At 34.2% G+C, this 12,527-nt stretch overlaps 1 protein-coding gene across 1 annotated transcript in view; it reads left to right on the top strand.

The window, feature by feature from the left end:
• The first annotated feature begins 1,119 nt into the window (after nt 1-1,119).
• The window catches only part of LOC110369836 (connectin), a 79,023-nt gene continuing 67,615 nt past the window's right edge, over nt 1,120-12,527 (top strand). Inside the window, exon 1 of the mRNA XM_021325404.3 lies at nt 1,120-1,161. The gene's annotated coding sequence lies outside the window, so the exon portion shown is untranslated. The remainder of the gene's footprint in view (nt 1,162-12,527) is intronic.

Raw genomic sequence — 12,527 nt, forward strand, 5'->3', positions numbered from 1 at the left:
GTGTACAACGTCGCATTTAACACGTAGGTACAGTCACACACAGTAGGTATAACGCGAATGTGGTAAATAAATACAGGTGACCACTCTGGTAATCCTTTAGTCGCCTTAGTAGAGGCTTTTGCCAACCACGTCGGATAGCGAGAAAACGAAAAATTCATACTAATATTATAAAATGCGAAAGTTGGTCTGTATTTTACGCTTTGACACTATCACTGCTCAACTGATTGAGATCTAGTTTCGAATACAGACAGATTTAGGGGGGCATTTTAGTTATGGTATTAGTTTCTGTCCGGTTACGAAAAGAATTCCTCTCAAAACTCGATTAAAATCGTGTGAAATATCTAGTAGAACATTAAGTTTCACCCAAAACCCATTTTATAAAATACACTATTATGTAGTTACTTACTTTTTTCTCATTCGCAATTACACATACCTAAGTAAGAAACTTTTAAATGTATTTTTTTACTTTGAACATGTTTATCACGCGAGAACACCACTTAATCTGCCATTACGACAGATGATGAGGGTAAAGTGTGCAGGGTCGGACTCTGGGCTTTGATTGAAAGGATTAAATGTATCGATGTGACTTTTTAACTAAATGCTTTGTGAGGTTCGTCGAGGATTAAGTTATTTAAGGAAGAATGTTTTGATGACATGATTTTAATTATCATTGAATTGATAACTGAAGATTATCATCATCATTATTGAATATCAGAAAATGATAGACAGTTAGCAACGTTTTTTTTTTTTTAATAATCAATTGTTCATAATGAATCATAGTTTGTTAATTAAGAGCAAAATTTTAAGTCTTTCAAAAAGGAGATTCTCGATTCGAAAATCGATTTTAAATAAATTGAACATAATCATGTACCTTAAGATTCGGTAACTAAGTTAAAATATATGCATGAATCTGACTAGATTCTGTTTCTAATGATAAAAAGAAAAGACAAAATAACTACAAAAGTTTATGCCAAGTCTGTGTACTCAAAGTAACACAGTAAAAATGTATAATGAGCACAAAAATAATCCTTAGTTTGTGTCTCAAAGGAAATGCACGATGTTTTATTCCGTTCGATTCCGAATATAATTTTAATAATTAAAGCTATTTCTTTTCTTACAGGGGCCGCTACACTCGAAGCTCAAAGGCAGCACCAATTAGCAGTAAGTCTTGAATCCTATTCAATAGAAGTAGCAATATTCAGTTATTTGCTTGTATTCAAAACCGCATTATAAACAATACAGGTCTCATTGTTGTTGTTTTTGATATCATATTTCTAAATACATTGAGGTGTATTATTCCACACTAATATTCATGTAGAATCCCACCACCTATTGTATGTGTACCACAGTAAAAGCGATGCAATTCCAGTAAAACACGTCAAAAACCACCTTTTACCATTTTTTTAATGTCTTATTGCTCTGACTAGAAAGAAAAAACGTTGTGGAACAACCTACCCAAGAATACCGCTGTTATTTAGTACAACAATGTTTATATATGCAGTCACAATCATGGTTCCTCCTAATATGAAATGCACTTTAATATGACAACGCTAATCAAATTCCAATTTCAAACACACAAAAAAACAAACGAACGCACAAAACAAAACACAACACAACACATTCTAAAACGGGATTAACACAAGCAGAAAACAAGCAACCATTTCATTGCAGCATCTTGGCAAGCTCGATAACTACAAGATTAACAGCTTATCTCGTTCACGAAGGTGTAGGTATTGTGCCCGACAGAGGTAAGGATAAGCCAATTATTGCAGTGCACAGTCCAATTTCCTGGAAGCACGGTACACTATCTTACGAGACGTATAAATGCAGATGGTTCTGGTGTTATGTGAAAGAAATACTGTTTGGATTGTGTTTTGTTTGGCAGATTCTAATTAGATGTGAACACATTTTGTGTGTGTTTGTTTTTAAAGAGAAATAATATTTTTTTTTAAACTGCATTTTTTTTTCATATCTTTCTGTGATGGGGATAGTAACAGTTGTGATTACATCGCCATTTGATATATTCTTGGAATTTTCAAAAATTTAATTTCAGCATTTATTACACAGGCTTTGGATTATTTTACCAATTTTACCCCTTTCATTTTTCACTATCTTTCACAGAAATCATTCGCACTATCCAAGTCCGTCCCTGCCCAGTTGTGCATTTAGTTCGCAAGTGTATAAAAGCAAACATACATCACGCGGCTAACTGAGCCTGACAAGCTCGAGGTGACTTGCTACAACTTGTTTATTTTCCTTCCATTTACGTTTGGACATGTCGGTACATGTCCAGTGAGAGTCTTTTTTTTAGGGTTCAGTGCCTGGAGGGACTCAAGGAGTCAAAGGTCTCCAGTCTCTGTTGAGGTGATTGCCTGTCAGTAGGTTGTTCGTAAACACTTGTAACTAAACTAACTTTAGGACCAATCTTTTTTGGGTGAGTGTGCAATTGTGCATCTTCTACAATTCCATTATGACACTCTTTATAATTAAAAAAAAAAAAAAAACAATTCAAATTCAATGTTGATTGTGATTACGCTGTGTCATTGTGCTATACACCAACGTACTGTACAGAATAGATACACAGATGAGTCATCATCAAAATGACTTTTTCTATCCCGAATGTTATGTAACCTACTTAGAGTTTCTCTTACATCTTTCAATAACCCCTTATACTTACTACAAGAGCCAACTTTGATAAGATAGCACAGAACCACCCCATAACATTTTGGATCACACTTCACCAGTATTTTTGGAAGCAAATGTCATTCGTACTATCCGAATACACACGTTCACAAAAGATATGGTGTTTGTGAAGGCCTATGCATAGTTATGGGGTACATTTGAATGGGAAACGTTTGCGTGTCCAAGAGATGGTAAAAGCTTCGTTTTGAATGAGGAGGAAAAAGTAACTTGACCTTTGTGATTATTGTTTATATGAATAAGAAGACTAGAATGGCCAAACAGCTTCTATAAATAGTCCTTATTAATAACGGTTGATAAACAAAAAAAAACTATAGGTAGCAATCATAATGTTTTCCAAATTGACACCATAATATGCACCTTAGATGCAGTAGATAGAAAACTGTTTTAAAATTATTGTCTGACTTAATAAACTTCTAATTGTACAGTACAAAGCAAGCTTGTTATTTTCATATTATATGTATCGGAAATGCAATGATAACTTATTAAAATCTAGAATTAGATTAAAACATAGCAATTTCATCTACACATTAGCTACCCCAAAATTCAAAATTTCCCCCATACTTAGAAGCCAACCCCATATTTCCTATCCGCCCCCTAGCTAGCAATTTTAAGGTATGGCAGTTTTAGCACTGCGTTAATCTTTAAATCTAATCTAAAGTTATTAATATAGCCCGAAGCTCATTTCCTTAATGGGTTATTATGGCACTGGTTAAGATTATATCTGGTGAAGTTAATTACAACTGCATTGTACTGTGTTTTCATAGTACCAGTTTTTGTTTAAGGGTGTGATCTATTTTGTGATAGATGTATGTTAGGTCTTTGAAGGTTAACAAGGGTATATTTTATCCTGCAATCAAATTGATCATGATATTAATCAGCTTGGTCCCTTTTGGATTTCAATAACCTAACAATCTGTTGATTGACTTACCAGTGGGGCCAATATCGAATATTGAAATGACCGTTTGTTCACATGCCCGCAATATGCGCGGACTTTCTCAAAAAATATAAGATACTGTATTCATAGGAACGACAATCATCAGTCCATATTTAAAGCAGTTGCCATGAATTCGAAAACTCGTAGTGTCTATGCACTTGATGGATTCTGACGGTTTTCTATCAAAATTAGTAGTTGCAGTAAAACGCGTTAATCTCTAAATACTGCACGGATTTCTATGTAGGATTCACCATTAGATAGAGTGATTCATGGAAGGGTTAGTTGCCTCGGAACCAACTTAGTAATAATGTTATTTGAAAACTACAAAATAATCTTGCCGTACCTATGTATACGCTCTTACTCAAGGACTATTCAAAGCTACGCAGCGTTATACCTATTGGCATTTCTTCCTTCACGTATTTCCTAGTATCAATTTCAGTTTATATTAGTGGTATTGGCAGGTATATGTTTCCTTGGAAATCCTTGAGGATAAGCCATGTTTTACATAGAATGCACTATAATGGTTAGGCTGTGCTTTCGAGTTGAATTGATTGAAATTAATCTTTGAATGAACATAAGTGGTATTGACTTTTATTCAAGTTGATGATGTAGTTATCTTGTATAAACTGGCAGCACATAGTTGCGTTATGCCCAGACAGACAGGTGAAAATGTAAACATCCGAATTCAGAACCTACTCTTTTTGGGAATGAAAAGAGGTCATATCATTTTTCATTTACCGAGAAAGAGAGACCCTTCTTTTTTTGGGAAGTCGGTGGGAGGTCATATTAATTTTCACTTACAAAGAGAGAGACCCTTTCCCTGAAACTTCGATATCGATGTAAGGTACCACAAACTGATCCTATATCATCGTGGGTTTTCTGCGAAGTTCAAACCAGGTCGAAAGTTGATTGGATATCCCCCGGTTTGCAACAACTGATGGACTGCCGTCCATCAGGCAAATAGTCTCGTCAGCGGTAGATAGCTCTGACTTGTAGATTGACAGGATCCTAACTGAATATTGTATGCCAAATACTTTCCTAGAATTCTCGTGTGGTATTCAATATTCTAGGTAGTTCCATTAGATTTTTGGAGCAAGTGAAAGAAAAAGTATTGTTTTCAGCAGTTGCAACAAGTATAATGCTTCCTAGTTATGGTTAAACATGTCAGTAATGATATATTGATGGGACGATGATGAGAGACGATTTTCCACGTCTTCAATCATTCCTAAAAGTTCCACAGTTGAGATGAATTCTCCACTATTATCTCAAGCTTTTCTATCATGAGAGTATCGGAAAAAAAATAGATTAAATGGCAAAAGCACTTTCAATTCCTGTTAGTTAAAACTAAGTTGTATGTACCAAAGCTATTTTACAAGATTGAAATCAGCATCTTATAAATTCTTTAAACTAAGTTTAGCATAGTAAAACCAGCCCAACGAAGCAAGGAAGAGTTTAAATATCTTCCAGTGCTATTACAAACTGGGTCAGTTAAGTTGTTAATTACCAAGCGTAGACGAATGTATTAGTTTAAAATTAACATGAATAACTAGGTGGACGTTTGGTATTAAAATTACAAGGTTTTTTGTATGTCTTCGTTAGGTATTTTAATAAGTTTAACACGATTTGATGCTTGATGTTGATGTTAATTTAACATCAGCAATATTATTTCTAATGAAGTTACCAGTCCTTAAAATATAATATTTTTGTTCTATGATCCTGACATAATATGACCTACTAAGTTTTTTTTTTGCAAAAACTTCGCCTATGGTATAAAAATCGTATATCAAAAATAATAAATGATAGAGGTATTCACTATCCACAAGACAACTCATGCACTCGAAATAAAAACATCATTTAAGGCGCCAATATTTAAAAACCTTATAAAAAGTTCATTATTAAGCACTACTATAAATGTTAACGCTACCCAGTTAATTTTTCATTAAAATCTTTGACAGTAATCAGATTAAAAACTGAATAAACTGCAGTAACAACAGCTTATTAACGTTAAACCGTAGTACAAAATGTGTATATAATATGAAATTATTTTGTGAAGCCCGATCAAGCTGAATTATTTATACTTTGAGTGTTACCTGCGGTAGTGGTACGCTTTTTGTGAGGAAACTAGTTACTGCACGTGGTTTTCGCCAAAATTATAATGGATCGCACCCGTATATACCCAATAGTTGCCGCGCAGCTATGGAAACGTTGATACCTGAAAATAGTTTCTGCGCAGTCCCACGCACAGCATTCAAACGTCTACATATTTGGTAATTTTTCCACACCCGAATGAAAAGTAGTCTAAGTCCTTTCTCATCACTCGACTATCTGTATACTTACTTCGATTTAAATAAGCTCAATAGGTTTCTACACAATAATAATATTAGTTGGAATATACATATCAGTCCCAATTCCAGAGAATTTGTAAATCGACAATATTTCAGCAGATAGGTACCTACATCACATATACACTATACATATATCTTACTTTACATGATCAAGATGTTTACCAAACAAATAAAGATAAGCAATGAATCAGGCGCAGTAATTACGACGAACATATAAAAACAGGATAAATACGAGGGAAAGCGCGCGTCACTACCTGAGTATTTGTTTTAGGTGATAGGCACAGTGAGAGAAGACATTTATTTGTAGTAAGCTGCTGTTTTACGCAAATAAAGTAACAATTAGAAACATTTAATGTTACTTGTGAGATGGCGGTAAATCGAAGAGGATGGTTGAAAAAAATAGGCTGAGCAGATCTCAAACAAAATTGGGATAACAACAGGAGGACGATGATTTATTTATTTAAAAACACCTTAAACTATCTTTACAGGATCTCTTATCCTAATACGACAGCTAAGAACTAAAAACTAAGTATTTAAAAACTAAATTATTTACAATCACAGTAATCCACTAAAGTTAAAATTATATTATACTAGGTATTGTGTTTCTAACAAAAATTAAATTATAAATTTAAAAAAACCCCCGACCCAAAAAAAGTACGCTATCATTATGACAAAAGTTTAAAAACGCTAAACCCTATAAAAAGCAAAAAATAACTTTTAACACTACGTAAACTAAATTTTGTCGTGTCGGGGGACCGCTCTAATTCATTACTTTAGATAAGTGTTTTTTTTTTTAAACGAATGTTGTAATTAGGTAGGTATCATTTGATTTATGTAAGTATTTATGAAGGTAAAAAGCGGTCCCCCGACACGTCAAAATTTAGTTTACGTAGTGTTAAAAGTTATTTTTTGCTTTTTATAGGGTTTAGCGTTTTTAAACTTTTGTCATAATGATAGCGTACTTTTTTTGGGTCGGGGGTTTTTTTAAATTTATAATTTAATTTTATTTCATGCTTTTTAAAGGAGCTCCTTAATTTTTCCTTCTTTCATTTAATTTATTTTATCTTAAGATGGGGTCGCTATTTGCGATCTCGGTCAAAGGAAGCTGTTTAACAATCCTCATGACAAACTGGCTCTGGGAGAATTGCACAGATTGAGAAACAATAAAGATTCACCTTTGGACATTCTAGATTTTCAGCAAAAATATAAATCGGTTTATCCGTTTAATTCCGGCATTCCAGGGTTTCATCCGCCACATCCCATTTCCAGCATCAGGTTCTCGTCAATCAGAAACATGAAGAGAACTCGTCAAGACAAATTCAACGAGCCCAAACTCGCTGGGTTTACTAAAAGGCAGTTCAGGGTTACGTCTCCTACCTTCGTGCCCTAACAGAAGACCAGCTCAGTGGTTCCAAAAGACATTAGTATTTCAAATTTCAGATCCCACATATACGTGCAAGTAAACTGAGCGTGTAACATTCCTATCACATCTAGCAAACGAGCTGATGACCTTGAAGACCTGAACCGATTTCCACCAAACATAGCTAAGAACACTCCCGACTGACATACCTTTTAAACAAAAAAAACCGCATTACAATCGGATCATCCGTTTGGGAGCTACGATGCCACATACACACACACACACACACACACACACACATACACACACACACAGACACGTCAAACTTATAACACCCCGTCGTTTTTGCGTCGGGGGTTAATAAAATAAATAATAATTCCTTGCGAATTCACCAAAACAACATGTAAAAAAAAACCCCCGACCCAAAAAAGTACGCAATTATTATGACAAAAGGTTAAAAACGCTAAACCCTATAAAAAGCAAAAAATAACTTTTAACACTACGTAAGTACCAACTAAAGCATGTCAGACTAAATTAAATTTTGTCGTGTCGGGGGACCGCTCTAATTATCTAAGATTCGTGTTTTTTTATATACGAATGTTGTAATTAGGTAGGTACTTACCTATCATTTGATTTATGTAAGTATTTTTGAAGGTAAAAAGCGGTCCCCCGACCCGTCAAAATTTAATTTAGTCTGACATGCTTTAGTTGGTACTTACGTAGTGTTAAAAGTTATTTTTTGCTTTTTATAGGGTTTAGCGTTTTTAACCTTTTGTCATAATAATTGCGTACTTTTTTGGGTCGGGGGTTTTTTTAAATTTATAATTTAATTTTATTTCATGCTTTTTGAAGGAGCTACTTAATTTTTCCTTCATTTAATTTATTTTATTTTAAGATGGGGTAGCTATATGCGATCTCGGCCAAAGGATGCTGTTTAACAATCCTCATGACAAACTGGCTCTGGGAGAATTGCACAGATTGAGAAACAATAAAGATTAACCTTTAGTGATCCAGGGTTATATACCATTGAAGGGTTTCATCCGCCACATCCCATTTCCAGCATCAGGTTCTCGTCAATTAGAAACATGAAGAGAACCAGTCAAGACAAATTCAACGAGCCCAAACTCGATGGGTTTACTAAAAGGCAGTTCAGGGTTACGTCTCCTATCTTCGTGTCCTAACAGCAGACCAGCTCAGTGGTTTCAGAAGACATTAGTATTTCAAATTTCAGATCCCACATATGCTTGCAAGTAAACTGAGCGTGTAACATTCCTATCACACCTAACAAACGAGCTGATGACCTTGAAGACCTGAACCGATTTCCACCAAACATAGCTAAGAACACTCCCGAATGACATTCCTTTCAAACAAAAAAAACCGCATTACAATCGGATCATCCGTTTGGGAGCTACGATGCCACATACACACACACACACACACACACACACACATACACACACACACAGACACGTCAAACTTATAACACCCCGTCGTTTTTGCGTCGGGGGTTAAAAACATCAATGCTGCTATGTAGATCGTTTGATGAGTAACAAGTAACACGGGATGTTAGTTGAGTTGCCTATGACCTACCGTTCACGTTGTAATATACCATGCAGATTTTGTATGTGTGCTTGATAGTGCCTCTGTCATTTTATATAGGTAGGTACCTACTGCTCCGATTTGTATTTCTTTTTCAGTACATGATAGCCCATTAACTAAAGAAGGCTGTACGCTAGTGTACGGATTAGTTCTCACAAAACGCTTGACAGTTTAGACTCTAAGCAGACTCGATGCAATACCTGTGACCAATTTCACCTCCAAACAATTCGTGAACTAAATAACGCTTCAGAAACTGAACTATTTGATATTACAAGCGTCACGATAAACGAACACCGCCATCGTCCTACAAAGGAGATATTCCATTAAATAAACGTTTGGTATTGACAAAGTTCAGTGACCCGAATGTAATCATATTTCTTCGAAACCCCACTTAGAGGTGCGTCATTCTTTGTGTTCATTGTATTTAGATTAGGCGTTATCTAAAGAAGAATATAGATACTTTATGTAGTGAGAAGAAATACATATAAATGTAGAAATAACAAAATATTTTGTTCCAAATAAATTAAACATTACACCTAAAGTACATTCAGTTGATAGTGGCCCACTTGACCAAATAAAACAAAAAGAAATTTCTAAATTTGATATTCCAATTTTTTACGTAAAATCAATTATTGTGAACCACATTAGATACTAGTTTAACGACGAATACTAACATACAAAATCGCGCAAGAAAGTCAATACAAAACAAATGAAAGCTTAACACTGAACTCTTCAATACAATCGTCTTCATTTTCTTTACGCTACAGAAAAAAGGGGTCATCCTTTAAATTACTAAGTTGGCAAAGTTTAGTTTATCGGAAGAAGTTTTTCAACTTTTAAATAAAAAGAAAGGAAGTCTTTCTAGTTAATATTGTTGCTTGCACTATCGAGGGCATAAGTTTGTTACTGAAGAGGCAGCTAAAGGAGAAACAAAGTCCATGTACTTGCTTGCTTTGGTTCAATTGACTGCGTTGGTAATGCATAGTATTTGTTTGTAACATAATGATTTTGATAAAGATTTTTTTAAATTAAAAAACATATACCTACTCTTTTGGTTAATTTATGGCTTTTAAAATGCGAAATATACTGTAATAATGTACTTACAAATTCTATTAAGGATTTTCATAAAAAAATTGTACTTCAATATGTACCGTATTCACAAAAATAATATATTAATCCCTGTCTCGCAAAAACTTTTATATTACAGCACATATTTATTTCCCGTCTATACAACCCGTCACGCGTAAACACGGAGTAATCCCACCATTTTGTCATCCCTGACCAAAAAAAAAAGGCATTATTCAACGAATTCACCATCCTTTGTTTTCACAACTAACAAATGCAAAGCCACATGTAAATTTCACTCGTGCATCTAAAGCAAGGAATTCTCTCAGTGTGAACCAGCCCGAATCTGCGTTTGTGCAAACTCATCGTGGGAACAAATGGGACCTTTAGACCCGACCGAGAGAGACACTCGTTGCAAATGAGACTTCTTTCATACCTTTGTTGGGAAGCTTATTTACTTAACGTGTCTTGGTGTTGTGGAGTCATTTTGTGGATTAACTACCTAGGACTCCTTGGGAGTTGTTTGGTTTGCTTGCTCTTAAGAAATGTTTAGGTTTTGGCAAGTGAGGTGGGAATGTTTTCATGTTTTGAGTTGCTGTGCATTTTTTTTTGTTTTAACAGTGAAAATGTGATTATACGTTTATTATTATTTAGATAAAAAATATTTTGACAACTTAATCATGGGCAGCAAGCAGAAGCTAAAAATATCCTACACCAAAACGCATGCCCAGAGCGGCGAGTATGGGCCAATCCCCCCAAATCGGGAAGGCAGCACAGCACATTTTTAAGCTGCGACAATGATTACGATGACATCGACTGACTCGTATAAATATAATCGAACATACAATTACTTAATCTACTCTATTGAATTTCACATCAAACCTTGTAATAGAATTTCAAATATTAATTATCTATTTCTAAAGGTAGTTTGCTAAAACTATTATTTAATCACCAATTAAGTTTGCCTAGTCTAATGATTACGGCCTTTTGGGTTCATTTATTAGTATTTGTCAGTGTAGGATAACGCAGACCCAACGCTATTGGAAAAATACGTCACGCTAGATATTTTAAGGGTTGTGAAGCTGTTCTTTATTCCACTAGCTGTTTTCATTGGCTTTGACTGCATTTTTGGAAAGGATTTTCGTGCGTGGATAGAATGACTAAACATTTACTTTCATCGTCACCAGTTTGGAATAGAACCCACACTCTCGTACTTGAAAGGTTTAAACAACTAGGCCATAATCACTTTTCGTGATTTCTTTTTTTCTTTCATTGGTTTTAATTAGCTTTATACGCTTTATATGCAAATCGGTTAAGCTGATATAGTATTCCGGAATGAAGTTTCTTGTTCAAAATATTTGTATTTTCCATATAACTACTGAAAATTTAAAATATCCGATTTTTTTATTTTTTTTGTTGTAAATTTCATAAAAGCGATCTTCAAAAAAAAAAATTATAAAGGCGTTCGGATATGATACAAAAATAAAATTTTAAAGTAAATCCAAAAAATATATACACGTTACTTTTTCATTTGCTTTTCATCACAAAGAGAATAATAAAGTACAATTAGTGTCTGAAAGTGTATTTCTTTTTGCAATTAATTTGATTATTTGTTTATTTTATCGACTGTTTCTGCGAAAGTAACACGTTTCATTTCTTTGTTACTCTGATTGAGTTTCAAAAGCCTTAGTGCTTAATGTGTTAACCAGTAAATGTACATTGTAAAAAGTAAAGTCACGAGCATTAAAATAAACACGCTTTAAATCCGAATTCATCTATTTTCGTTCATTATGTATATCATAGCATTATTTTCTTTACATTATAAATTAACTTTGTGTCCTATACCAAAAGGCACAGTTTTATAGAAATAAAATTTCTCACATAATGTACTAGGTACTACATCTATAGTATACCTATACTGAAATGTATGTTTGTACACATACTCACGTGACTGTACACAATAGTAATTACCAAAGTTATTGAAATGTACGGCTTCGAAAAGTACATTTAATGTATGGCAGACGTAAAGTGCGTGCTCATTATAAAATGAATACACTGCCGACCAGCGGTGCTTCACTTCAATTAATGGTTTTCTGCGAAATTGCTATTTATTTAGTTTGGTATACACTGGTATTTCGCGTATTATCAGTCAAAATTTCCCGGGAATGGACTGAAGAATTTTGATTGCACATAATGTTATTTTTTAGGTATTTTGAGTTACTAAAATTCAGTGCATAGATTTAAGTGCCTGGGGAGTTTATTTATTTGCTTAATCTTAGAAACTTATGGTCCAATTTGACAAAATGTCGGTGGTAGATACCCCCATTTATCAAGAAAGAGACTCTTACTGTCAAGGTTAAACACTTACTATGGCTAGTATGAAAATGTTACTAAATTCAGACCCCAACAATGACAAAGAAATTACAAAAACAATTGTCCATCCTCATCTTCCGTTCACCATATCTCGAAATAACAAATGTTCTCGACCCTAATTTCTTCTAATAGTATGTGCGAGAAACTT

The sequence above is a fragment of the Helicoverpa armigera genome, chromosome 16 (assembly GCF_030705265.1).
Source record: "Helicoverpa armigera isolate CAAS_96S chromosome 16, ASM3070526v1, whole genome shotgun sequence".
Classification (NCBI taxonomy): Eukaryota; Metazoa; Arthropoda; class Insecta; order Lepidoptera; family Noctuidae; genus Helicoverpa; species Helicoverpa armigera.